The following is a 27,451-nucleotide window of genomic DNA, read 5'->3' as shown; positions in this document are numbered from 1 at the left end:
TTGGTTCTGATTTTCACACTTTATAATTTCATGTAGGTCTTTCAATGTTTTCTTAAATTAACCTGTCCATCATTTCTTATGATGCATTGGTATTCCATCACAATCTTATACCACAATTTACTTATTTAGCCATTTTCCAAATGGTGGCCATCTCCTAGATTTCCAGTTCTTTGCCACCACAAAGAGATCTGCTATAAATATCTTAGAACATAGAGGTTCTTTTCCTTTTTCCCTGTTTACCCTAGGAAACAAACGTAATAGTAGTATTGCTGGGTCAAGTTTTGTTTCATAATAAATGCTCCCATTAACACATCCTATGATCTGGTCAAACAATATTGTTTATAGTCTCCATTATTTTACTTATAATTTATAGATAGTTTATAATCTCCTATGATATTATCATTTTGTCTACTGTCATTCCATCTATTTATTTCCTTGTATCACAATTTTTGTAACTATTTTCCCTCAAATCCCTACTATTTAACTGTTAATATAATACAAAATAAGTAACACATTCATCTTTCTCTAGCACCTAACATAACACAGAGTAAGAGCTTAAGAAATGTTGCATGAATTGAATTGAATTGAATTGACTAAAGCAATAGAGAAGGCAAAAAATGGGGAAGAAATAAGATTAGCACTCAAATTTCAGTTCTGTTACCTTCTTAGGTAAATGAATGCATTGAAGTCAGATAATTTTTTCGGGGCTTGTTTCTTTATATATGAAAAGGAAATCATTCTGGTCCTGTCTACCTTGCAGGGGTATTGTATTGTGAAACATAAATTCATGAGGGACAGTTAGGTGGCTTTGCAAATTGAGAGCCAGGCAAAGACATTGAAGGTCCTAGGTTCAAATCTGATTTCAGATACTTCCTACTTGTGTGACCCTGAACAAGTCATTTAAGCCCCATTGCTTAGCCCTTACTGCTATACTGCTTTGGAACTAATTCTAAGACAGAAGGTAAGGGTTTTATAAAATAAATTATTCATGTATGCTTAAGAACTTTATAAAAACACAAAACATATAAGCAAGTATGAGTTGTATATTTTTGTATGTCATCTCACCCTGTCCTACAACCAAAGCATGTTCCTGACCTGACACTCATTTGTACCTCTTTTAATAAAATATTTTGAAACAGCTTTGGTGTACATGTGTATATATTATATATATATATATATATATATATACACAAGAAGGAAGGAAGAGAAGGAAGGAAGGAAGGAAGGAAGGAAGGAAGGAAGGAAGGAAGGAAGGAAGGAAGGAAGGAAGGAAGGAAGGAAGGAAGGAAGGAAGGAAGGAAGGAAGGAAGGAAGGAAGGAAGGAAGGAAGGAAGGAAGGAAGGAAGGAAAAAGGAAATTAGGTGAGACCTCAGAGGATTCCATACTCAAATCTTAATTTGAAAAGATATTAAAAAACAAAATCATCTTTGAATGACATCCACTCTCCAGTATATTGTTTCATATCTATTTCTAAAAGGGCTATATGAAATAACACATAAACTGTTTTCAGGCTGAGTGAATATCAAAGAAAGATCTTAGGCTAATGGATGTTCTTAACTGGATCAGTCATTCTAAACACTCAGGATTGTGTCAGATAAGCTAAAAGATTTTTTTTAAAGTGCAGCAACCCTGCTGTCCTGAAAAAAAAAAAAACCTTTAAAAAACCTTTCTCTTTAATACCACAAAGGCTTCATGAGTGTCTTCAAATTTATACAGCGTTACAATGGTAAATGTTATGGCTATAATGATTCACTTCAAATTGATCAGCCACCATGTCATTTTTGGTGGCCTCTAAATGCATTGGTTGGAAGTCAACCATAGTTCCCTGAAAGATGCAAAATTCATGTAAATTATTCTGTGCAACAAAAGGTTGTACTATCTTGCAGTAGGAATTGAAACCTATCAGATTTACTCAGGAAGGCTCTGCATTCATTTCTTTCTTTCTAGGTTACCTTAAAATCATGCTCTTCTCCCTCTCTCCCTTCCTTCTCCCTTCTCCCTCCCTATCCCTCTCTCCCTCTCTCTCTCTGAGGCTGTTTAAAATGATTTTATGCAAATTAAACTCAGTCTCTCTGACTGTAAGTCAAAAGGGGCTTTAGAATTCATCTTATTTGATAAATTAAGAAGGTGAATCCCAGAGGGGTAAAGTGGCTTCTCTAAAGCCTCAGTGGCACAGCTAGAAGTCAGGTCTCCTATTCTTCCCATCATACATAACATATTCTGTTTCAATCAGAACAGAAACCAAAAAAAGGAAGGATGCTTTTCATATAAAACACTGTTATCACATCAGGTTTAGATTTGGTCTATTGGAAAGCTTGATTAGATAGAGGGTAAGAGAGGACAAGGTTTTTAGATCATTTTTTCTAAGAAAAAATGTCCAATTTCTAAGTTTCTTTTTTCACCAGAGCTCCCTGTGATATTCTCTATTTCATAAAAGATTTTATGTTCTAACATGAGCTTTCTATATGACAAGTACTAAATAAATGCTTTTGAAAGTGATGGATTATTTGGGTTCAAAATATAAACATCGCATGATCTACATATTACATTGGTATCCTCAGGATATCCAAAGGAGGCAGGGAAAAACATTACTATGTTTGGTGAATCTCCTGTAAGTGATTTGTAAGAGAACATATTTAAAAGTCACAGTGAATAATCACAGATGGATGGTTGTATCCCTGGAAGGAATAACCAAATTGATGAGATAAAAATTCATCAGAGTATAGAAAAGTAACAAGACTTTGTATTCATAAGTCCCATTAAGTACAACAGAAATGTAGTCAATTTTTTTCAAAGGTCATTCATTACTGAGGTCAGGCACAGAAGGGGTGAAGAAACCCCAATTCTAGGAATACCAAGTCTTGCTGAAAAGAAACACATGTCCAGAGAAGCAGCAGGGAAAGAAAAAAAGAAAAAACAAACAAACAACAATAACAACAACAACAACAAAAGCTTCATCATCTCAAGAAAAAAACTTCAAGTCTTTCGTATTCAAGACTCTACTACACAAAAGAGCCCAGTCATCAGCATTGGGCTACCAGGGTGCCACACATTGAGTGATGATTATAATCTAAAAGCTTTATACATTCTATATCTGTTTTAAAGTCAATATGATAGACTTCCACTCCTGGGCCCAAAGATCACAGAATAAGGAAGGCTCACAGTTCCCCCAACTCCTTGCCAAAAATGCCTCAAAATGAATCCTGGAGTAATAAAACAAACAGAAGACAAGATGAAGCAGTGCTCTCACTCAGAACAGCATGAAGGGACAGCAAGAACATCACATCTTGCTGAGGTAGGAGAAGAGAACACAGTCTAACATGCCAGAGGGGAACTCTGATGTGATGTAGCTAAGCACCAGGGGAAGGAACATAGGTAGGTTCAGTCCAGCCTCAGAAGGGGGAAAGCAGAAATCAATGTGATATAGAACAGGGGACAATGGGAGGACTGGTGTGGCCCAGCACAATCCACCTGGAGCAGAGCCCAGTGCTATGGGCTGTTGTGAGGAAACTCAACCCAATGGGATCAGGCGCAATGAGAAAGAACAGAATCCAACACAATTCAGCTCAAAAGGCATCTGGTTGGAACAAATGGAAGCCTCCCCATGGCAGGCTAGAGAGGACCCCTCTGTAAAGTGCTCAATCTAAGACCCAAGAGGTAGCCAAGCTGACCCCAGACACTGAAAGAGATCAGATCACAATACAAGCTTGGGATGGTAATGCCTCCACCTCAGGAATGGAGCTGAGTTTTGACATATGGCTAAAGTCATGAAAAAGTCCCCCCAAATGAACAAAGAAAAGGCCTGACAATGGAAAACTCTTTTAAAAACAGAAATGACCAAAATTCCAGCTCTGAAAATGACAGCAAAACAAAAGTGAAAATGTGTGAATCCACAAATTAAAATTGAAAGGATGTCAGGACCAAAATGAACTCCTGGAAGAGCTCCAAAAGAACATAAAAAAAAAAGATGATAAGATATTTAGAAGAAAAAATAGAAAAGAAAATGATGGAAAAAGACAACAGCTTAGAACAAAAATTCACTAAAGAAAACAAGATTCCTAAAAAAAGGAAATTTGACATCTCAAAAAAACATATAACTCCATTAAAAAAAGGAAGTACAAAAATCTTAAAAAAAAGAAGATGGTCCCCTAAAAGTCAGAACTGGACAAATGGAAACTAATTACTCCATAAGACATCAGGGAACAATTAAAAAAAATTTCAAAAGAATGCAAAAAGTGGAAGAAAATCGGAAATATTTCACTAGAAAAACAACAGCCCTAATCCTGAGCTTCTCTGATAAAGGTTGATAGGCAGCAGAAATCACTATCTTTGATTTTACTAGATTTCTTTTATCAAATGGCGTGGAAACTACTGGTAATGTTTGAAGTGAAAAGGTTTTCCTTCTCTTTTCCCTAATAATCAGTCCCACTTGGACTCAATATATTCTAGTGAAAAGAATATTAAAATTGGAATCAGAATTCCTGAATCTGAATTTTGCTTTTTTAGTTGTAGGATCCTAAGCAAGTCTTCTTGCCTCTCTCAGTTTTAATTGGAATTTTTACAGAGGTTTCATTTGGAGGGAGAAGACTCTAAATTGCCAACACAATTCCCACCAGATTAAAATGTAATTGGAAAATGTTAGGCAAAGCAAAATCAATATGATAAATTCTGTGTCAAGGAAGTTCATTCCCTCCCCCTCCTGAGTAACTTGACCTGTCCATCAACATTCCTCACATAACATAGTTACCAGGTTTTGCATCCCTGTACATGCTGTATGTCAATAAAACTTAAGGCTTTAGGTTTTGGGTAGGAGAAAAAAAGGGACGTGGGGAAAAGAGGAGGCAAGTAAGGGGAAAGAGGAAGAGACTTGCAGGCTAGGTACCTCGTGGTCAGGTTACTTAGAGGAATGATGAGATTTAAAACCTTGATTGTCTACCCTTTCTAATAAACTTTATAAAATATATATCTGGGTAGAAATAGTAATTCAATTCTTACAATTCCTTACCATATAAGGAAGGTAGCAGAGAGGAAAGGGGGAAGAGATAGAATGAAAGAATTCAGGACTAAAAATATTTTTAAATCTTTTTTACATCTAATTGGTGGAAAAATATTATTGAAGTCAATCTAATTATTGAATTCAATCTAGTCAATGAAAAGGAAAGGCAGCTTCTCAAAAAGAAAAGTCTTCACATGTCAAAGATGATCAGAATGAAGAGGAGTAATAGTGATCATGATCATCACTTCCCTTTTTGGGTACACATGCATCATTTCTCCCAAACTAGGCTGTAAGTTCTTTTAGAGAAAAGGAACACGTTTCTCTTGTATGTCCTAATGCACTTAGAATGACATTTAATAAATGGTTGTTGGTTCACTGAATAAAGCTAAAATACAGTGGTTTTTTGGCCAGGATAGGCTCTAAATCCAAGAATAGAGAAAAATACATAATATTCTTCTTAGATATCTAAAATAATTTTTAAAAAGCTGATAGATGTCATGTTTTTGCCAAAATGGAATTCAAAGAAACATGAGACCATATAAACAGATGCAAAACAAATAAAATAGAGTCAAGAGAAAAAATAGACATGAGTCCATGTTTATTTGAGAAAACCACATTATAAGGCCATTAAATTCAAATTGAATGTAATGATCAACATTGGTTGCAGAGATGAAATGAAAAAAAAAAGCATACCTACCTCCTTGGATAGGGGAGGCATGGGAAGGCTAGGAAGTCAATATGGATTACAGATGCCAAATGGTTGCATACATGGACAGATGACATCACTGGGTCCAATTTGGTTTTGCTTAATTGCATTTCTTTGTTGTAAGGTTGGGGTGGAGGGAGTATACAGAGTGTCCCAAAGGTCTTAGAGCAGTTTAAGCTTTAATAAACTTAAAACTACACTAAAACTTTTGAGACACCCTGCATTCAGCAATGACTGTGGCACAAAACAAAAGGCATCAAAAATATATTTTAAAATCCCAGAAAGGTAAGAGCAAGAATACCAGTTGAAAGAGCACTGCGCTTGGAGTCAGAAGGCAAGGCGTGAATGCTGACTCTTTCACGTAGTATCTCTGATCCTTATTAGCTGTGTGACTGGTCAAATCAAGTGTACCTTAGACAACTTCTTTATACTTATATGAGTTGAAATTTCTCAACTGATAGACAGGAGTTCCAACACCCAGTGTTCTTCACAGAGGAAAACAGGGGACTTGCCTATGGCAACACAGCTAATGGATTTCTCAGGTAGGATCTGAACCCAAATGTTCTTTATTCCAAGTTAAGTTTTATTCCAAGTTAAGATGGACGCTGGAGTTTGGGGTCTGTCGGCATCCCCGTATACTAGAAGACATTTTAGTTGTGTGGGAAAGTCTTGCCGCCTCGGTGTTCAGCTGAGTGCTCTTGATCAGGCAACGTCTGTGGACGCACAGCTGTTGACCCTCGGTGTGGAATTGGCCAATTCTGCATCTAAATGGGGCAGAGACAGAGAGTACCCCGAGATTCCCCTTTGGGGCATATACTTAAAAATTGGAAAATTAAAGTTTCCATTTCTCCAGACAACCTATCAGGTTAGTAATTGAACATTCTCAAATTGTTAGGAACATACTTTGAGAAGTAGGTGAAGTTTATTAATTGATGGCTTGTATTTGCAGCCTTACTTGAAGTTTGGATCTTGAGCTTGGAATAACTCAGAGCTCTCCTGAATTTTCCCCAGAATTTGGGGTAAAGAAATTCATCTGTAAAATATTGTTACTCAAGTGTTTATAGATGTTATAGTTAATGTGTACTTTGCAAAAGGATATTCTTTAACAGAAACATCATATACCAACTCTGCAGAAAACTCAGGAATCCGATTTCCTAAAGGCATCTATTCCTGTCAGAAGATAATTTCTGAAGAAGTCTGTTGGCTAAGATAACCAAATGCAAATGTGTAATGCCAATTGTTATTGTATTAATTTTCCTTGTTTCTATGCCCCTAGTCCTGGTTTCTACACTTCTATCTTAGGGACTGAATCTCCCCTTGTGACCTGTCTACCCATCAGGGAAAGCAGTCGCTGGACACTCTTCACATCTCCAAGCAGGTTTCCAGCTACCTAGGACACAGGCATTCACTGAGGACATGTCCCTAAGACCCTGTGCCCACAGCCTTTCTGTCCCTGCTATCTTCAACCCCTTTTACTTTAGCCTTTAACTACCTGGCCATAACTATTTCTTTCCTTAAATTTTGGGTTTTCTCTTATGTTTTAAATCATGCACACCCAGCCAGTTGGACTGATTCATCTCTCTAGTTGTTTCTGGGGTAAAAGCACTCATGGGAGTCACCCAGATGCCAGATGCCACCATAACCTCGGCAAACATCTCAGCCTGATGCTCTGGACATGGCCTACGGTCAATACCTCTCTCTCCTAATGTTAGGCAGGGACATCTCTACCACGCCCATTCTCAGCTGTGAAGAAGGTACAGAAGACAGACCGCCATCCCTTTTTCCCTTACATATTAGGAGAGGGGGGAGATGACATGGGCACTGTACCCCCAGAAACCCAGGCCAACTATTATCAGGGAAACTCCCCTTGCCCTTGCATCTTTGTGACTCTTAACCTAGAAACACCCAATGACCCCACCCAGGGTCCTGAGGTGTTTACCCTCTTTTGTCCTCTAGATTTAAGGTGGACAAAGAAATGAATCTTTATGTCTCCAGACAGACCCCAGTCAGATGACCACCTCAGCCCACCAAATGCCTGAGGGAATAACACTCTCCAAGTCCACACCAGGACATAGCATCTAGAGAGTATATAAACTCCAGAACTGATGTCTTCTGGGGGACAGCCTCTCCATCCATGCTGTCCCCATGGAGGAACAGCCTTTCCTTTCATGCTGTCCTCCCAAGGAACTGCTCCCCAGCTTGCTGTTCCACCTTGCTATCCTCCTGGCCACTCTCAACATTACTTTCTAAATTAATAAATCTCTATTTTGTTTTTAAGCTAAGTTTTGGAGTCTTGCATGCTTGCAAAAGGTATCCTTCCAGAACCCCAAGGGTATCCTTCCTACCCATAACATTATGATCAAATGAGCTGATGTGTAAATGACTTCACAAATCTTGCGCTGATCAGTCTTAATATCTTTCAAAGTTTTCTTTATGATATTGTTATTGTATATCCTCTTCTGCTAGTTCTCATTTTACTCTGCATCAACTCAGAGACCTGCACAGCTTTCTCTGAAATTTTCCATTTCATTATTTCTTAAGGAACCATAAAATTCCATTCCATTCTTAATTTTATTCATTCCCTTAAGAGAACATGCCCTTGACTTCTAGTTTGTTTGTTTTTGACTACTACAAAAAAGGTGCTATAAATATTTTTGTATATATGAGTCTGGTTTCTCTTTCTTTAATCAATTTGGGTAAACACCAAGCCACATTATCACTGGGTCAATGAGTATGCACAGTTTGCTTACTTTGGGGGCATAGTTGCAAATTAAAGAATAGTAGATTTAAACATCCCAAATTTACAATCTAGCAAGGGCAATCAGTGGGGTATGCCCCAGATCATTTGGGCCAGCACTCTTCTTCAATTGAGCATATGCTCTGCTCTCTTCCATTAGACCACAGGGTATGGAACTTTCCTAAAGGAAGTGAGTCACCAGACTCAGCTAAGTGGTCCAACTGTGTCCCATTGATTAGCAATTATATTGAAGACAACTGTTAACTGGTTCAAAAGTTCCACCTCTTCCTTTTAAGTTCAGCCTAGATGCATGTCTCCCTTGAATGACCAGAAGGGATGAGGTGGGAGAGTTAGGAGGAAGATTAATTACGGATTTCTCTTCCTTCTTCCTGTACAGCAATTATAATGACAATTAGCAAGTGGCAGTGAGATCAAGTATGTTATCTAAGCAAATCTGGGTTAGGACTTCAAGCCCTTGGTTACCTCTTCTCTTTTTTGTTTTTGTTTTCCTTTATATCAGTTAGCTGGCCAAATAAATTTAATAAGCACTTGTTATCTGCCGAGCACTATAACTGATAAGCAATCTAAAGAAACCTGTGCTTTCCAGCCTGGTGATGACCTTGGGAATTGGAGAAGCTGAGCATTCTTGTGCCAATGCCCAGCTGTCCAATAAGAAATGATTTTTAAATAGCTTTTAAAGAAGAAAAGTACCACCATAAGAAGAATTCTCCATCAAAGAAGCTACAGCTGGCACCATGTTTGGTAAGCCAGTAGATATGGAATTTGTAAATTTCTTGGCCTGTGTAGCCTTGATATGAATGTGGAATATCTGTTCAGAAGTCCTTTAAAGTTGTTCTTATCTCTCAAGAGTCAGTCAAAAGATTATAATTATTGTGCTATGTCTTAAATATTTGCTAATATATAATTATTATTCTTTTGTGCTTTAAACATTTCTTTTTTTTTGGTGAAGGAAATAGATATTTAATTCTTGAAACTTTGAATACAAAGCTTTTTCTTTCTCTAGAATGAATGTGTAAAATCACTTTTAGAGGTAATCTTACCTATACGCCATACCCAAGGTTTGTTCAGAGATTTTGACTTATAATTCTAGAGTGAGAACATAAACTATGGAATATGAAAAAAATCCTTCTTTTAGGAGTCAGGTTGCCCCAGGATTTAAATTCAAGCCTACTTGGTCCCACAGTCAGAACTTATTGTCAGAGTAGACATACTTTGGATCATAAATGACATTAAGTCAGAGGCATCACCTGGATCTGGTACAATTCTTTATTACTTATCACATTGCTGGGTAGCCAGTAGACACTTAAATGAATTAAATTTTACCCCTGCTTAATACCTCTTTGCTCTGTACTAATTCTCTCTCAAAAAAAAAAAAGATAATTTACAACTAATCTCAACACCTGACCTTTCCCATGGATGACTCCAGACATCAGACTTTCACCATTTTACTGTGCCAGGGCTCTCTCAATCTGAGTGATCTCATAGATAATAGAGATGCTGGGAAACTTCATTGATTTGTTTTCTAGAAATCTGAAAAATTTGGCTAAAAGCCAAAAATCAGCCTGAAGGATAAGGATCCATCCCAAACTAATTATATCAGGTCCCTCTCAAAGACAGCATCCAAGAAATACAACCCTGTAGATAATAAGCCTTTGAGGGGATATAGTTTAATATGCAACATTCATTGGCAGAAGGGACCTCAGAGATTACCTGGTCCACTTATTTCATTTTACAGAGTAACTGAGGTCCATCAAGGGAAAGAGACTTGCCCAAAGTTGAATAGAGATTGGTTGGTTTTCTTCATACTTGAAGAGAACCAAAATGACATTGCTGTGTCAGAGTTGATATACAGTGTGACTATGGCTGATCCGAATGACAACATAGTAAAATGGTGAATGGTAAAATATTATGGGCAATGTCTTTTGACTCACTCATAGTTTAGATTTAAATAAAGCAGAGTTGCACAAAGTTGTCAGTCTCACTCTCTTTCAGAGTCATCACAGTCCAGTGGCAAGACAAAAGTCGGAATGACTGACAATGGCTTAGGATGAAGTGGATGGTCTTGGTTTCTTAAATAAAGCAAGCTTTAAGCAATCCAAAGCACCTATTTCAACCTCCTTCATGGTTATTTGAACAAATTGTTCCAAATGAGAGTAGCCAACAGCCCTCAAATCCATTGGTAATTTAGGAAAGTATCTACCAAGCATGTAAAAACTTCTCCTAGCATGAGAATAAGTAGAGAGTAAGGACAAGAGGTGGGGTTTAAACCTCCTTCCTCAGTGTAGGTCCAGCGTTTTTCCCCTTATGGCATACAGGCTTGAAAAAAGACTACAGTGGGAATGAGATGTCCATTCTAGTCTAGGCTCTGTCTCTAGTTGGTTTTCTGACCCTAGTCAAGTCACTTGTGTTCTTGAGTTTCAGACTCCTCACCTGCAAAATGAAGGATTGAAAGTGGTTTCCAAACAACTTCCAGTTTTAAAATTCTAAGCTCTATATTTTAATGTCTTTTCCAGCTTTAACATTTTATGATTGTTTTGTTTCAGCACCACCAACCCAAACCAGCCTTATTTAGGCCAGTCCTCTACTTCTACCCTACCAACAGACAGGTTCCAGCACTAGCAGCAGGCAGCCACACTCACTCAGGCATTCTTTTCCAAGCATTCCTTTCATCAACAGATCCTTTCTTGTCTTATGAAATAAGGATAGGGAGTTTTCCATCACTGAAAGTTTCCAATCAAAAACTGAATGATCACTAACTGTGGACATCAAAGAGCAGGATGCCCTTATTATTTCATGAGTTGCACAAGATGACCTCTGAGGACCCTTATGACTCAGATGCTAGGATGTAACTATACATGTTCTACTTTTTGACTGGAGCTTCCTTTAATTGTAGAAAAGATCTGGTTCAACATTTGAAAGTATTAAAGTACGTTATGGAGAGAAATCTCAAGGTAATCTTTTTTTTTTTAAATCCTTACCTTCTTTCTTAGAATCAATACAGTTTCAGTTCCAAGGCAGAAGAGTGGTAAGGGTTAGAGAATTGGTATAAGTGACTGGTTAAGGAATTATCTGAGGTCCCATTAAAACCCAGCACCTCCCTCCTCTCCATGCCTGGCTCTCTATCGAATAAATCACCTAACTGCCTCTAGGTCATTTTAACCACTCTAATTCACACTTTTATTTCTCTTCTCTGAACTTCTACAGTATTCATCTGTTCCAAATAACTGAACACATTTCAAACTTTCAAACTTCATTGTCCTGTCGTTGCATCAAGTTTATGATTCTCAGCCTTCTTACACAATAAGCCTCTCAAGAACAGGTGTTGGGTTCCCTCAGCAGAGACCTTGGCAAAGTGTTAGACATAGAGTCAACATTTGCTGATTCATCAAAATGACTGTTTAGATGAGATGACCCTCCTCTCCTAATCTTTTAAAATCACCTCTGGCAGCCTGTTTGTCATTGCTAAAAGACTCTTTCCAAAACAATCTTTGTCTTATAGTCTTAAAATGGGATTAATAAAAAGCATTAGCATTACCAAAAAAAATCACTGAGAATGGATTATGAAAGACAAATTGGTAATGAGAGAGGTGAGGAAAATAGGTTGCTTTTTAGAAACAACTGTCCCAATTCTTGCACATTAGGGCATTAGATGATTTTGAATTATTTAAATTATTAAATTATAACAACAAAAATTTTTCCTCTATGGGATCAGATGGCAAATCATGGACCTATATTCTGCTCATCTACTGTTACAATTGACCTGAACTTGAATACCAAAGTCTCAGAAAATCAGAATTGCAAATGATCTGAAGAGCTAGGGAGACAAATAGCACTCTGTAGGTACACTTCAGCATATTACCAAGGAAGATTTATCCATGAGAAGTGACAAAAAAAAATGTCAAAGATAAATTAATGTGTGGAAAAGAAAATGGGCCAGTTATAAACCATAAGTTAGGGATATAGATGAGCAGCCCAGATATAACACTGGTATCCATAAAACATTTATTATCTCAGAGGAAGGTCTCAAAAGTGGTGGGCAAATATTTTGTGGAAGACTTATAGAAAGATACCATCAGCCAGTGATGGCGAACCTTTTAGAGACCAGGTGCCCAAACTGCAACCCTCAAACCATATGTGAGGCACCCCTTTACCTCAGACAGGGGAGGGAGGAAGTGGTCCCATTGGGCTGCTGGGCAGAGGGGCAAGTGATGTGAAAATTGTCCTCTGGCATGGTGGATAGGTGAAGGGGAGAAGCTCCTTCTGGTGTTCAAGCCATAGGTTTGCCAACATGGCCATAAGCTATGAAGGTATGTATAGAATATGCACCAGGAAAGGGAATTATTATTCTTTATAATATCCTTTATTTCTCAAAAACAGGTGTAATATTTTGCCCACTTTCCCAAAAGTACTGGGAAAATTGTCTTCTTACCAAGACAATCATGAAAGCCCAAGATTCATCATATTTTAAATAACTGAATAAAAATCTCAGGATTCAAATTTGTCAGGCCTGAAAATCTGATTGTTGTCAGGATCTGTGAAATCATCGGCAAAGAGTGCACGTAATAAGAAATTTCAGATTCATTTCAAATCAGCACCATCTCTGAAACTCATGGTCTCAGAAAGTTGTCTGGGACAGTAAAAGTCTTAGTGCCTAAGGATCATCCAGTCATTGTGTTGGAGAGTGAGGGCATGAATCCAGGTCATCCTGACTTTAAGGGTGACTTTAAAAACAAAGATTGGATGTGGCATTTTTCAACATGGACAATATGTAAATTTTGTTGTTCTGGTTTATAATATTCATTTACCAAAAGGAAGGAAATTTGAGAGGAGTAGGAAAACTCAAATAGGGAATATGGAACTTACCTATTGACTTTACCCATCAGACTTATAGATAAGGGAAGAATTTGTGACCAAATGAAAAATAGAGTATGAGATGTAAAATGAATAATTCTCAATACATTAAATTAAAAGGGTTTTTAATAAAAACCAAAAGACCTCTGCTATGTAATTTTCCATACTATATTATAGATGATGGTACTGCTACTGTACTATGGTTCTGAACCAAGTGGCTGTCATAGAACACTCCCTTACATATACATAAACCCACATAAATCATCAGCATTTCTATATACAACCAATAAAGCCCAACATCAAGACACAGAAAGAGAAATCCCATTTAAAATAACTGTAAAGAATATAAAATAAGCTGGGTGGTTTACCTGCTAAGACAAACCCAAGAACTATATAAGCACAATTATAAATTATTTTTCATAAATAAAATCAGACCTAAACAATGAAAAATTTTAGTTGCTCATGGGTAGGCTAAGCTATATACATACGTGAATATATATAGAATTAAAATGTTAATTCTTCCTAAATTAATTTACCTATTCATTTACAAACCAATTAAACTACCAAAAGTTATTTCAGAGAACTAGAAAAAATACTAAAAAATAAAAAATAAAATAAAATTCATCTGAAAGAAAAAGAGGTCAAGAATATCAAAGGAATTAATGAAAAAAAATGAAGGAAAAGGGCCTAGGCATACCAGATCTCAAACTGTATCATAAAGTGTTAATCATCGAAATCTTCTGGTACTAGCTAAGAAATAGAGTAGTGAGTAAATAAAATAGATTAGGTACTCAACAGACCATAACAAATGACCATAGTAGCCTAGTGTTTGATGAACCCAAAGATCCAAGTTCTAGGGAGACTAACTCACTAATTGACAAAAACTAGTATGGCAGAAGCTAGACATACACCAACATCTCATACCACAGATCAAAATAAAGTCAAAATGGATACATGATATAGAACAATCAAATTAGAAGGGCATAGAATAATTTACCCATCAGACATATGGATAAGAGAAGAATTTATGAGCAAACAAAAAATAGAGAAGAATATGAAATGTAAAATGGATAATTCTGAGTACATTAAATGTAAAGCAGTTCATAGGGAAAAAAAACCAATGCAATCAAGATTAGATGAGAAAAAAATGCAGAAAATTTATAGCAAATGTCTCTGAAAAAGACCTCACTTCTCAAATATATAGAGAACTGCTATAAATATTTTGGACATATAAGTTCCTTTCCTTTTCCCAGATATCTTTGGGAAGTAAACTTAGCAAATGTATTTCTGGGTCTAAGAGTATATACAATTTTATTACTCTGGGTATAATTCCAAATTCCTCTCCAAAATAGATGGATGGGTTCACAGTTCTACCAACAGTGCATTAGAGTCCCCATTATTCCTCATCCCCTCCAACTTTTGTCATTTTAGTAAATATGATGGGTATGAGATGATATCTCAGAATTGTTTTTGTTTATATTTCTCTAATCAGTAATGATTTAAAGCATTTTTTCATATGCTGTATAAGGCTTTGATTTCTTCATCTGAAAATTGTCTGTCCATATCTTTTGTCCATTTCTTAATTGGGGGATGGCTCTTGTTCTTATAAATTTAACAAAGTTCTCTATATATTTTAGATATGAGACTTCTGAGAGGCCATTTATACTTTTTCCCAAATTTTCTGCTTTCCTTCTAATCTTGGCAACATTTAATTTGTGTAAACCTTTTTTTAACTTAATGTACTCAAAATTATTTATTTATATATTATACTGCTCTCTATTTTTGTTGATTTGTAAATTACTTCCTATCTATAAATCTAAGTAATATATTCTAAGTTCTTCTAATTTACTTATATCTCCTTTTATGTCTAGATCATGTATACATTTTGATCATATCCTACTAAACGGTATATGACATTTATATCTAGTTTCAGCCAAATTACTTTCTAGTTGTCCCAGGAATTTTTATCAACTACTTATTTCTTGTCCAAAAAATCTGGATCTATGCTTTTGTCCAATACAAGGTTACTATAATCTTTTACTAGTGTTTGTTATTTCTTTGTCCTGTTCCACTGATCTACCTTTCAATTTCTTAACCAGTACCAGATAATTTGATAATTACTGCTTTATTATACATTTTAAAATCCAGTAATGCTAGACATTCTTCCTTTACAATTTTTAATAAATTCTTTGGATATATTTGATCTTTTTGCTCTGCCAAATGAATTTTATTATCATTTTTCTAGGTCAATGAAATAATTTTTGGTAGTTTAATTGGAATGGCATTGAATAACTAGATGTATTTATATAGGACTGGCATTTTAGTTATATTAGCTCTCTCCATTAACAATATCCAATTATTTAGTTCTGACTTTGTGTAAAAAGTGTTTTATAATTATGTTCATGTAGTTCCTGGGTTTGTTTTGGCGAGTATTTTATCCTATATGTGGTTATTTTAAATAGAGTATCTCTTTTTATCTCTTCTTGCAAGACTTTGCTAGAAATATGTAAAAATGCTGATTTATGTCATTTTATTTTATTTTATATCTTGCTACTTTGCTAAAATTGTTGTGTGTACTCTTTGACCCAGAAATATCACTTCTAGGTTTCTATCCCAAAGAGATAAAAAGGAGAAAAGGACCTACTTGTAAAAAAAAAAATTGCAGATCTTTTTATGGTGACAAAAAAACTGGAAACTAAGGGGATATCCATCATTGGAGAATGGCTAAACAGGTTATGGTATACAAGTACAAACTACTGTACCATAAAAGATGGCAAGTAGGATGATTTCAGAAAAATCTTGAAAGACTTGGGACTTGAATGAATTGATGCAGAGGGAAGTAAGAAGAACCAAAAAACATTGTACACAGTACTTTTTTTCAATATTGTAGTCCGATTGTGAATGACAACTACTATCAACAATGCAGGGATCCAAGACAACTCCAAGGAATTTACTATGAAAAATTCTATCTACCACTATAAAAGGAACTGATAGAGTCTTAATTTAGATTGAAAAAATGCCTGTTTGATTTTATCTCCTTCATGAGAATTTTCTTATATATGTGATATGTGTCTTCTTTCACAATATAATGAATATGGAAATATTTACTGCATGATAATACATGTATAATCTAAATCATCTTGCTTGCCACAATAGGGATAAGAGAGGAAAAGGAGGGAAGGAAAGAATTTGGATCAAAAAATGTTGAAAAATGAATGCTAAAAATTGTGTCTTTAGGCAATTGGAAAAAATATATGATGACATTGGGGGGGGGGGGGAATTTCTACCTTGTCTTTCTGCAACCCTGAACTAGCACAGGAAGCTGGGACTAAGGTTTTTATTCTGCCTCTACCTTTTGGTGGCACAATGTGCATTCTGCCCTCAGCCATTTTTCTTTTCTTGCACAATCATCTCTGGGAATTATTTTTGAATACTGGTGCAGCTCTGACAGTGGCTGAATAGATACTGGGAATAATGATAGCTTTAGGGCCCAACATGTGAAGCTTGACTGATTCTCCTTAGTTTTTATCTACTTTGTCAGTCACATATACTTAAAATCTGTTTTGCTCCTGCTATGCCTTCAACAGGTCAAGATCTAGATCACATTGCCTTCAGGACCTATCTACAGAAATCATGCTGATTTTAGAACTGCTTGGAGGGACTCTGACAAAAATGCTCAGAGGCTTCTGAAAGTTTTGATTGAGTTTGGATGAATAGAGAGATTTAGTGATTCTTTTTTGTTTGTTTTGTTGAATCTTTGTTTCACTTGGCACCCTTTTTTCATCTTTCATAGAATATTTTTCAAATCTTGACTTGACTGGACTCTTTCATGCTGATATATCCTTGACAAAAGTCCTATCTTATAGGTGAGAGAACTGAAGTCCAGAGAGATGGAATTATTTGCCCATGGTCCTGCAGGGAGTCACAGAGGCAGAATTTGCACCCGGAATCTCTAGCTCTAGGATTAGCAAGATCCATGGAAAGAGATTGCCATCCTATCTGACTGAGCCTTATAAGGAAGATTCTTGTAAGCTAGGGAAGACCAACATTATGGAATGTGAAGAGTCCTGATTTGGGTAAGACCTCTGCCAATAAGAACTTACAAGACCATTGAATAATCAATCAATTTAACATCTTGATTCAACTTTCCCATCTCAAAGAAATGGTATTTGAAATTGAAATGGTCTTAAAGAACTTCCCCCAAATGAACTCTTTTGTTTTACAGGTTAGGAAGCTGAGGTTCAGAAAGATCCAACATTTTGTTCAAGGTTATACAGTTAGTAAGTAGTCATAATGGGATATGAGGCAAGCTCCTCTAAGATTGACATTGTTATTTTCTTTCTCTGCATGTTCAGTTCAGGGCACACAGTGACTACTTTGAACATGTTGAAACGGATTGAATTAAATCATATACATAGCAATCTGTATGGCTTCTAGTACATGACAGCACTTCCCTTTTCAGTACCATAAGGAAGTTTGGCTGGCACTTGCAAAAAGCCAGCTTTGAAGAACACACTGACAGAGCACTGCATGAATCAAAGTCATCAATCAGCTGTCAGTCTACTCCCTGCTTAGTTTGCTTTTCCTTGGCTTCCTTAACCCCTTGGCTACTCCAGAGAATATCAAACTTGGCTTCTGCTATTGGCTTCTGCTTCTATGTGTTGCTGATCCAGTCTGCTCTTTTGATATTCCAACTACTGCTCTATCTCTTGGCATGATGCCCCTGCTTTCGATTTTTTTTTGTTTTATTGGATTCAAAATCCTGCCCCTATCATGGCTCTACCTCCTATTATATAGCTTTAGTGGCCCCATAAGTTCCTAAATATGGAAATGTCTTTTGATATCACTGAATCCAACCCTTTGTTTCAAAGAGATTTGCCCAAACTGATGCAGTCAGTTATTGGCAATATCAGGACTCAAACCTATAAATGAATTAGTCCCATGCTCTTTCCACCACAACCCATACTGTCTCCTAACTCCATCCCCATGAAATGTCTCAAACATCACAGCCATATTAATTAAGCAGCTAATTACATAACAATAAAACAACTCAAATTTCTATAGCACTTTTATATACACTTTATACAGGATTTTATATACACATACATATACATTCAGTCGCTCATACTCAACAGAAATGTAATTAGGAATTCTAGTATCTTGGATAAATTCAAATAGAAGTGAGGCCAGCCACCTAAGTCATGATTTCTCCTCTGAGAGCTAAGATAAAAAGGAGACAAAGCTCAACGGAAATGGGAAGATTTAGGAACTAACAAGCTGCAGTATTGAAAGGAATGGGAGTAGAGAAGAAGATATGAGTTCGATACCAAACAATGGAAAGGAGAATGATCAGGAGAGTCATAGATGGCAACAACAAGGATTTCACAAGGATAAAAGAAAAGTAGGAAAGGTAATGTCTGGGTGATGAGACCAGAGGAAGTTTCTGACTGTGGCAGGGAGTAAGAAGCAGAAAGTCCAACTCTTTTTCCTGGCTTTGTATTTCAGGGATATAAAAAAGAAGCAGCTGGTCACTGAGAGTATGCCAAGAGATAAAATATCTTCAAGAGAAAATATAGGTTTCCAGGAGCAGCAGATACGAATAAGAATGTGAAAAAAAGAAACTTAGGGTGCACATGAGTTTGTTAACAATAGAAGAATATTCCAGAGGGTACAGGGAAGAGCTGAGTTTTTCATCTGAAGGCAATGAGGCAGTCTACTCTCATAAGAAAGCTGCCTTAGTCAGTCAATCAACATAAATTCTTAAGCATTTATTACTAAGCACAGGAGATAGAGAAAGGGGTTATTAAAAAAATAGCCCTTGCCTTCAATGAGCTTAGATTTAATAGTAGTGAGAACATGTAAATAAATAATTTATGCAAGCACACACTACATAAGGTTCTTGACACAAGACAGGGACATGATGACCAAAGGACCCTGGGGGAAGAAAGTGGGAGCTCAGGGCCAAACAATTCTAGAGATGACTGATATCCTGAAAGTAGGGGTGGAGAAGAATATTAAAGTGAAGAAATTTCATCTTCTCCACTGCAGTAAGGTCAGAGACTAGGCCAAAATCCCAGGCACAGAGTCCTGATTCTATGTAATTCCTAGTTGCTCCAGGATATTTGCACATCAGACACAGCAAAAGCAGTAAATTTAATACCAAAATCATTTCTTGAAGGAATATCAGATGTAAATTAGCAGACTCAAGACTCATGGACCCTTAGATAACAGAGGAGTCATTTTAAAGGACGTATAGATCAATAAGTGTATGAAAGCATCATCATTATGATTTTCATTGCAGGATCATAAAATTGGAGAGTTAGAAGGAACCTCGGTAACCATCAAGTCAACATAGAAAGAAATCACAACTCTAACACATTTGGTGAGTATTTATCCAACTCAAGTACTGAAGGAGACATTTTTTAATGTAGCCACTTGTGGATTTTCTTTTTATGAGTATATTTATTTGTTGCAAGGTAGTTTTTGCTGTTTTTAGTTGAGTGGGGGAAAGGTTGAGTGGAGGTAGTATATTAATGGTGTTGTTTTGTTTTTTTCTAAGAAGAGGATCATTGCATATTTTTTTTTTCAGGGAAACTATCTACATTGCCCAGTGCCCAGACCCTGGAAATGATGTGTGGACTCACAGATCTGATCCCAATATTAATCAGCATGGAAGTTTTAACCTACCACGTTTTTCCAACATGGGCCAGTTCACCTCCTCCTTAGAGACCCTAGCTGCCCTCTGCTTATGGAGGTTTACCATATTGGTTCTAAATCTAATGCATATAGCCAATAGACTTTATCCCTAATTTGCCCCAAACTCCCAAACTCAAGTGATCTCAAGAACTCAGCCCCTCTAGCTTCATACTATAGACATGTACCACTTCTCCTGGATTAAATTTTAATACACAAAGGAGTTCAGAAAAACATGCAGGAAAGACAAGTTTGGAAGTAATGAATTGATGTAATTTTTAAAGAAAGCATTAGAGAATAGAGATTCAGTTTATATATGATTCTTTTTTTAATTTTCTATTTCATATGTGAAAATGGACATTTTGGGATGCTTAAGTTCAAATCTTTTAAAATTTTAAAAACAAAATATGGGGGCAGTTTGGGGGTTCAGTGGATAGAAACACAAACTTAGAGACAGAGGATCCTGGATTCAAATCTAGCCTCAGATGCTTCCTAGCTGTGTGACCCTGGAGAAGAACTCCAATTGCCTAGTTCTTACCATTCTGCTGCCTTAGAACCAACATCTAGTATTGATTCTAAGCAAGATGGTAATGGTTTAAAAAATAATAATTAAATTAAAAATAAAAACAAAACACATGGCAGCCTAGACTCACTTGAAGCCTTCCACGGAGCAGAACTCATCACTTTATCTTCCAAATACACAAACATATATACATATATATGTATATATGTATATGTGGAGCAACACATAGGAGTCTCTGAAAGTTGCTTTTTAACATTAAAAATATTCTTTATATTTGAAAAAAATGAAATCAGTAATATTCTCTTTTTATACAGACAATGAAATAAGCAAAAATTAGATTTATCATAAAAGAATAGCTTCTTATCCCATAAAACCTTGTTACTGATGCACTAGCCTAGCTATTTTTTAGCCTGGCCTTCCACAGTGACAATACATGAAATAGAAAAGCAACTCACATGAATCCCTTTATGCCCCCACAACAAGCCAGTTATGAAAACTGAGTCTCAGATCATAAATTTATTGGGGGGGGGTAATAAAAACTGTAGTGTGTATTTTCTTTTTTTGTATTTTTTAAATTTAATTTACTTTTTTCATTTTTATTGTCATGCAAAACACAATTCCATATTGGTCATTGTTATAAGAACAAGTGCATACATAACCAAAACCCAAAAAATAAAACTATAAATACACTAATGTGAAAGACAACTCCAACAGTTCTTTCTCTGGAGGTAGATAGCATTTCCCTGTCATAAGTCTTTCAGAATTGTCCCAGTCAGATCATAAATTTAGAACTGGTAGGAACCTCAGAGATCCTTTAGCATAGTACCTTTATTTTACAAATGAAGAAATTGAGTCACAGTAATGTGAAGTCAGGGTCAGGTCTCATGATTTCAAAATCCAGGTCTCTTTCATGCTTCCTCCCAAGTCCAACAGGTAAATGACTTGCTTAGAGTTACAAGGCAGGTAAGATAAGTCCAGGTTTCACATCAAATCAGAGTCCACTATAGCATGCCACCAGAAGTAAGTTGGTTCTGCTGTTATTTACTACTTGTGTGACCTTGAGTAAACCACCTCCTTTCTCTAGCCCTCACCTTCCTCCTGTGATCCATGAAAGATATAAAGCTGAAGATTTACAAGTTGCTTTTAAGCTCTGATTCTGTGGTATCTCAGGGGAGAGGGGGTTTACAAATTATCCATCTATAGCCAAAGTAAAGCTGATGAGCAAAATTAATACTTGGCTGTGATTATTCAGATCAGATGCTGACACAGCTTTAGCAGACTGTTCTACATTCCCTTTCCTGACTAAGATTTGCAAAAATAAGCCAAATGCCTTCTGTTCGAAACATTTGCCTTCTGATACCAGCAGTCCTGATTATTAAAATCTTCCTTTTTTTTAGTGTAACCATTGTATATGGAAAATTGGATTGTATTTTTATTTTAGAAACTCTTAACAATGTAAACCTTCCTTTTTCACAGAGTGTCTGTATACATAATCCCCACAAGACTTTTGAGCATCCTGGAATGTTGAATGTTCAATCCAGGAAGAGAAGTAGAGTAGAATCAATTCACCCTCAAACATTAGGCTTCCTATGGAAAGAAAATATACATAGATATAGATCTCACACTCAAACATTTTATTTATGTCTAAATTTACATAGATTTATTTAGAACCTTAACTTCACTGAACTATGAATGAGACAGGTTTTACAATGGACTTGTGGGAAGGAAGAATGGACAACCATGTTTGATATATTTTAGAGATTCTTTTTGTATGTTGTTTTGTGGAGGTTGTAGGAAACTATGATGCGGGATTCTTGTTCCTCAAAACCTGAGATTCTGAAGTTAGATTTTGTTAAATCCTTCCTACAAGAAGTCTTTCCTAACCTCTCTGAGTTCTTTGACTTTCCATCTGTTAATTATTTTTATTTATTATGTATATAGCTTGAATGTGTACATCTTTTTCTTGTTTTCTCCCTTTTTGGATTATTAGCTCCTTGCAGGGAGGGATTAGCTTTTGGCTCAGTATCTGACACATGGTAAGAACTGAATAAATGTTAATTGACTGATATTTTTTTACCCTGGAAATCCATGATAGCCAATGAACTTGATAGTCTCCATTAATACTATTTTTCCAACAGGTAAAAACGAGTTTATTTAGTGTAGTTCTTTTAATATGAGATTAGAATATCCTTTTAGATTATAAATTCCTTGAGGGAAAGTACTATATTTTGCCTCTTTCTGTATCCTTAGCACACCACGGTACCTGGCTGATAGCAGGTATTTGAAACATATTTGTTGATTTTATTGATGCTCTGCCTATCAATGTGGATCATGTTCCTTAAGGTTCTGTCGTAAGCTCTCTTGTCTTCTCCCTCTGTATTGTCTTTATTGTGAGTAACCTCACCAGCTTCCTTGGGTTTAATTTTCATCACTACACAGAATACATGAAGACTTTGGAACTCCATGTATATGTGTACATGTTTGGGTAATAATCTATGGCCTGTATCCCACCTTAGCCTGCTGTCCCAAACTTCACTACTTCTATCAACCATTTTTTTAGTTCCCAGGTTCATAATCCCAGCATTAACTTCAACTTCATATTCTCTCTCATTTATATATTCAATATATTCAATCAATTGCCAAATCTTGTCATTTTAACCTTCATAATGTTAAAATTAAATTGTGGGTTGGACTTTGCATATATTATTTACATGGTCTCCAGGGATTTAATTTCAAAAACCCAAAATGAATTATTAAAGAAAAAGGAATTTATGGTAGTTTATTTACAATATTTATAATAGAAGGAAAATATTAAGGAATGAGAGAGAAAAAGAAAAACTCTGGTTTCTTTTTATATCAGTTAGAAATTCTAAGTCCCAGCCAGAGAAAGAGAGTCTCAAGAAGTTGGGTCTTTCCTGGAGGCTTCACACCTCCAGAAAGGTGGGGTCACTAAGCCAGCTTTTCACTCACCAATAGTGACAGTCTTTTAGAAGTCTGAGTGTCAGTCTTCCAGTGGCTCCTCCGTCCTACACTCCAAGCCTGGGTGACTGACTCTCCGAATGTCCCTCTTCCCTTCAGTTCTGAGTGACTGATCCTTCACTCCAAGCCCGGGGTGACTGACTGTTTCCTTCAGTCTTTTTTCCCTCTATTTAAAGACCTTTTTCTCTTGTGTCACTTCCTCTAAATTTTCACATCTACCAATCACAGCAGACACTTTTCTCCAGGACTGCCCATTCTTTAGTTTTCACCTTCTCTGGTTAGATTATATCTTTTTGGGTTACTTAACATCCTCTTTTGTTAAGTTCACCCTTTGTAGTTACTTAACACCTTTTTGTGGTTAATTCACCTTTTGTAGATACTTAACACCTTTTTGTAGTTAAAATCTAAAAACAGATTGTAGCTTATAATTCTAGCTTCACTATAAAGGAAGACCTAAGTACCTTCTTTGTTACAATCAGGAGATTACAATTTTATCTTCACAATAAAGAAAGAGCTAAGTATCTTCATTGCTATAATCAGGAGATAGCTAAATCCAGTCTTCACAATAATATATCTCATATCATATCACTTTCTCTCCATTCACATAGTTACCACCTAAATACAGGCCCCCATTATTTCTTGCCTAAATTATTATATCAGTCTTCATATTTGGCTCTCTGCTTCAAGTCTCTCCTCTAATGCTTCCTACACACTGTTGCCAAAGCAGCTTTCCTTAAGCAGAAATCTGAGAGCACCCTATACATGCATATATATTCTCTCCATCTTTCACACATGATACTCTATTCTCCATTTCCATGCCCCTGACCTGGTCATTCTACATTCCTGGAACATACTCTCTCCACACCTCTTTTCTTTTGCCATGAAGTTCAAACACCATCTTAGGCATGAATCCTGGTATTGTTTATTGATTGTTCATCCAATATCTTTCATTGAAATTATGTGAACAACCTATTTCCTCTTCTAGTTAGAACTGTCTTAAAGTATCCATGATGTCATTTCTTTATCAATCCATGAAGTAGCATAAAAAGTACATCTGTGCTCCCTTCAGTCAAAGGAATTGGATGCTTCCTTTGGATGGAGGTTTCAGGGTCTGGACAGCTCCCAGAGAGGAGACAAGGGGGGAAAGAAAGGGAAGAAGAATAATGCTAGTAAGTAGACACTGTTCTGGCAAAACTCATAGCAAAGGGTATAAGTGGTAGGAAAGGGCTTCTCAGGAAAAAAAGATAAGAGTTATCAAAGTGGGGAATTTAAGAGTTCCTGAATTAAGAGTTCCCTGCACAATATTGATTAGGTATTCTCTTATTATCAAGTGCTTGACTCAAGGAAAGACAATATGGAATAGTACTGACCAACTACACTAAGCTAGAGTCTTGATTTCACTAATAAAGAATAAAACATACATTGTATGTATCTGCATAGACCAAAATAAGTGAAATATCCTACCAATATTAAGAAAAAAACACAAATATTAAAATAGTTGATGTAAAGGAAAGGGAGACTGTTTTAGTGAATAAATGAGTTACTTTAGTCAAAAGATTTTACATTTTGGGGGGTTCCATGTAAATGCTACCAAAGATTCTTTATTATTCTATGATTCAACTGGAAGCTCATTGATAGCAGGCATCATGACTTGGGCATTTTTTTATATTTTTGCCCCATCACTTAACAAAACCCCTTACACAAAATAGGTGCACAAATAGGAGTGGAGGGAGGGAGAAGATACTATTGATGGGAACTGAATGAAAAATCTGAAAAGAAGTCCAAAAAGTTTGGCCAGCATGTACTAATAAAATTGCTAGTGGTTTTACCAGAGCTGAGAATTATCTCTTATACCATCCTGCCTTGAAATTAATTTCATATATTCCATTTCTTCTATATTTAAAATTGTTTTTTCCATTGCTTAAAAATAAGAGTTGGGTAACTATACTGTGATCATAGAATTATACTGTCCAATCAATGAAAGTCTGTAAAACTTGCACTTTAAAAAGCAACATTATTCATCAATAGTAAAGCTAGAGTGTTGACCCCAACTGGGGCTAGGAAAACCTGACTTCAAGTCCTATCCCCTATTGTATACTGGCTGTGTGATCCCAGTCAGCCATTTAACTTCTTGGTCCTCTGGACAACATTCTAAGACTGTATGTAAATCTCTCAGAAGATGTCATCATGAATGAGTAGAGGAAATTTCCTAGTCTCAGAGTTCTATACATTAATGAATTAACAGGTCTAGTTCCTATTCCTATTTGAACATATAAATGATATGTATTATTTGGTGTATATAAATCATTTCTGCTAATATGTGGTAATGTATGTATATAAAAGGTGGATATATATTTCTGTGTGCATCCCTTTGTGTATTTGCACAAACACATCTGGGTATATATGTACAGATATGTACAATGCATGTCTTCATACATATGGATATATGGATGCATGTATACATGGAGCATCCATTTTGTTCACAGACTTTCACCTGTACCAAATTTGGGGTATGATTTTTATAGACTTATACTTGAAACTCTTACCACCAGGAGGAAAATTACAATGGAAACTATGTGTGTATGATTTAATATATTTATACATAGATATATAGATCTGTGCTATAAGAAATAATGAAGGAGAAGGTTTCAGAAAAATCTGAGAAGACTTATATGAATAAATACAAAATGAAGTAAGGGAGAACCAAGAGAATAATCTCCACAGTAACATCAATACTATAGAGATAATCAATTGTGTAAGACTTAGCAACTTATCAATACAATCATCCATCGATCCATCAAAACTCCAAAGGATTCATGATTTGAAATGCTATCTACCTTCAGATAAGAGACCTAAAAGGTTCAAAGTGCAGAATAATTAGCCTATTTTGTCTCTTTATTTTTCTTACTCTTTTTCTGAACATAAGTAATGGGGAAAAACATTTTGTAAAATTATTACATTTCTTGCCTTCTTAGTAGTTGAAAAAGATTGTAAAGGGAGAGAATTTTGAAACTGATAATAAAAATTAAATGAAAGACATAAATGGAAGAAATGATCTCTACTCTAAAGCAGTAAGATTTAAAAGGTAAAAAAGACCTTTTAAGATCATCATACACAGCAACCATTATTAAGTGCCTTCTGTGTATTGAACATTGCATGAAGCTCTAGGGAGATACAAAGTTTACATAACAGTCAAGTTTTTACCTAAATGAAACTTACAGGATAAGAAGAAGAAAAGGCACTACCATTAACAAATTATAAATGTATTGAGGATATGTCAAGAGATAGAAAGTGATTGATATTACAACCTGAGCCTACAATTCAATTATGTTTGTACATAGTTCAGCACAATCTGCAACTTTTTTTGTCATTAAATTTCCTGACTTTCTCCCATGTTTCACCTTCCCTCCACTTTCTGCCATTCCTTCCATGAAGCCTTCCCTGATTAGTCTTCCCTTCCTCTCAGGGAAGGGGTTTGTTTCCTATGAATTCATATACTTTATTACCAATAGGATTTGTGACACAATGGAAAGAGTGCTGAATATAATAAAAATAATTATAATAATAACAACAACAGTAATAATAGCAATAGTAGTGTCAATGTGGAATCTAGAAGTCCCCAGTTTATTTAGTTGTTGTTGTTGTTGTCACAGGAGAGTTTTCTCCCTGAGGGAAGGTCCTAACTCACCAGTCTCAGGCTAACAATAGACATCCTGGTAGTTTGGGTGGAAATAGCTAATCCCATTAGAGGTTAAGTATCTCTTGTCCCAAAGGTTTCTCCCCCTAGGCTAAATAAAGTCCTTTACCAAGGAGGCCCAGCCTTAGACTGGGTCTTTCCCTTTTGTATCCATTGTAAAGCATCAGCCCCTCACTGTTATTCCTGTCTGGAACTTCTCATTTTCCTTTCTTACCATTATAAAGTTAATCAACTGTCCCTCTCATCCT

At 36.0% G+C, this 27,451-nt stretch overlaps 1 protein-coding gene and 1 non-coding gene across 6 annotated transcripts in view; both read right to left on the bottom strand.

Moving 5' to 3' along the window:
- JAKMIP1 (janus kinase and microtubule interacting protein 1) overlaps positions 1–27,451 on the bottom strand; it is a 266,432-nt gene that overhangs the window by 170,273 nt on the left and 68,708 nt on the right. The gene's annotated exons all lie outside the window — the stretch shown is intronic.
- Positions 5,856–5,913, bottom strand: MIR7262L (microRNA mir-7262l). Its single transcript, NR_162929.1, has one exon. It is a non-coding gene; the product is annotated as a microRNA mir-7262l (primary transcript).

Source organism: Monodelphis domestica, chromosome 6 (assembly GCF_027887165.1).
Source record: "Monodelphis domestica isolate mMonDom1 chromosome 6, mMonDom1.pri, whole genome shotgun sequence".
In the NCBI taxonomy this organism is placed as follows: Eukaryota; Metazoa; Chordata; class Mammalia; order Didelphimorphia; family Didelphidae; genus Monodelphis; species Monodelphis domestica.
The sequence above is the reverse complement of the archived record's forward strand: the minus strand, read 5'-3'. Positions and strand labels throughout refer to the sequence as shown.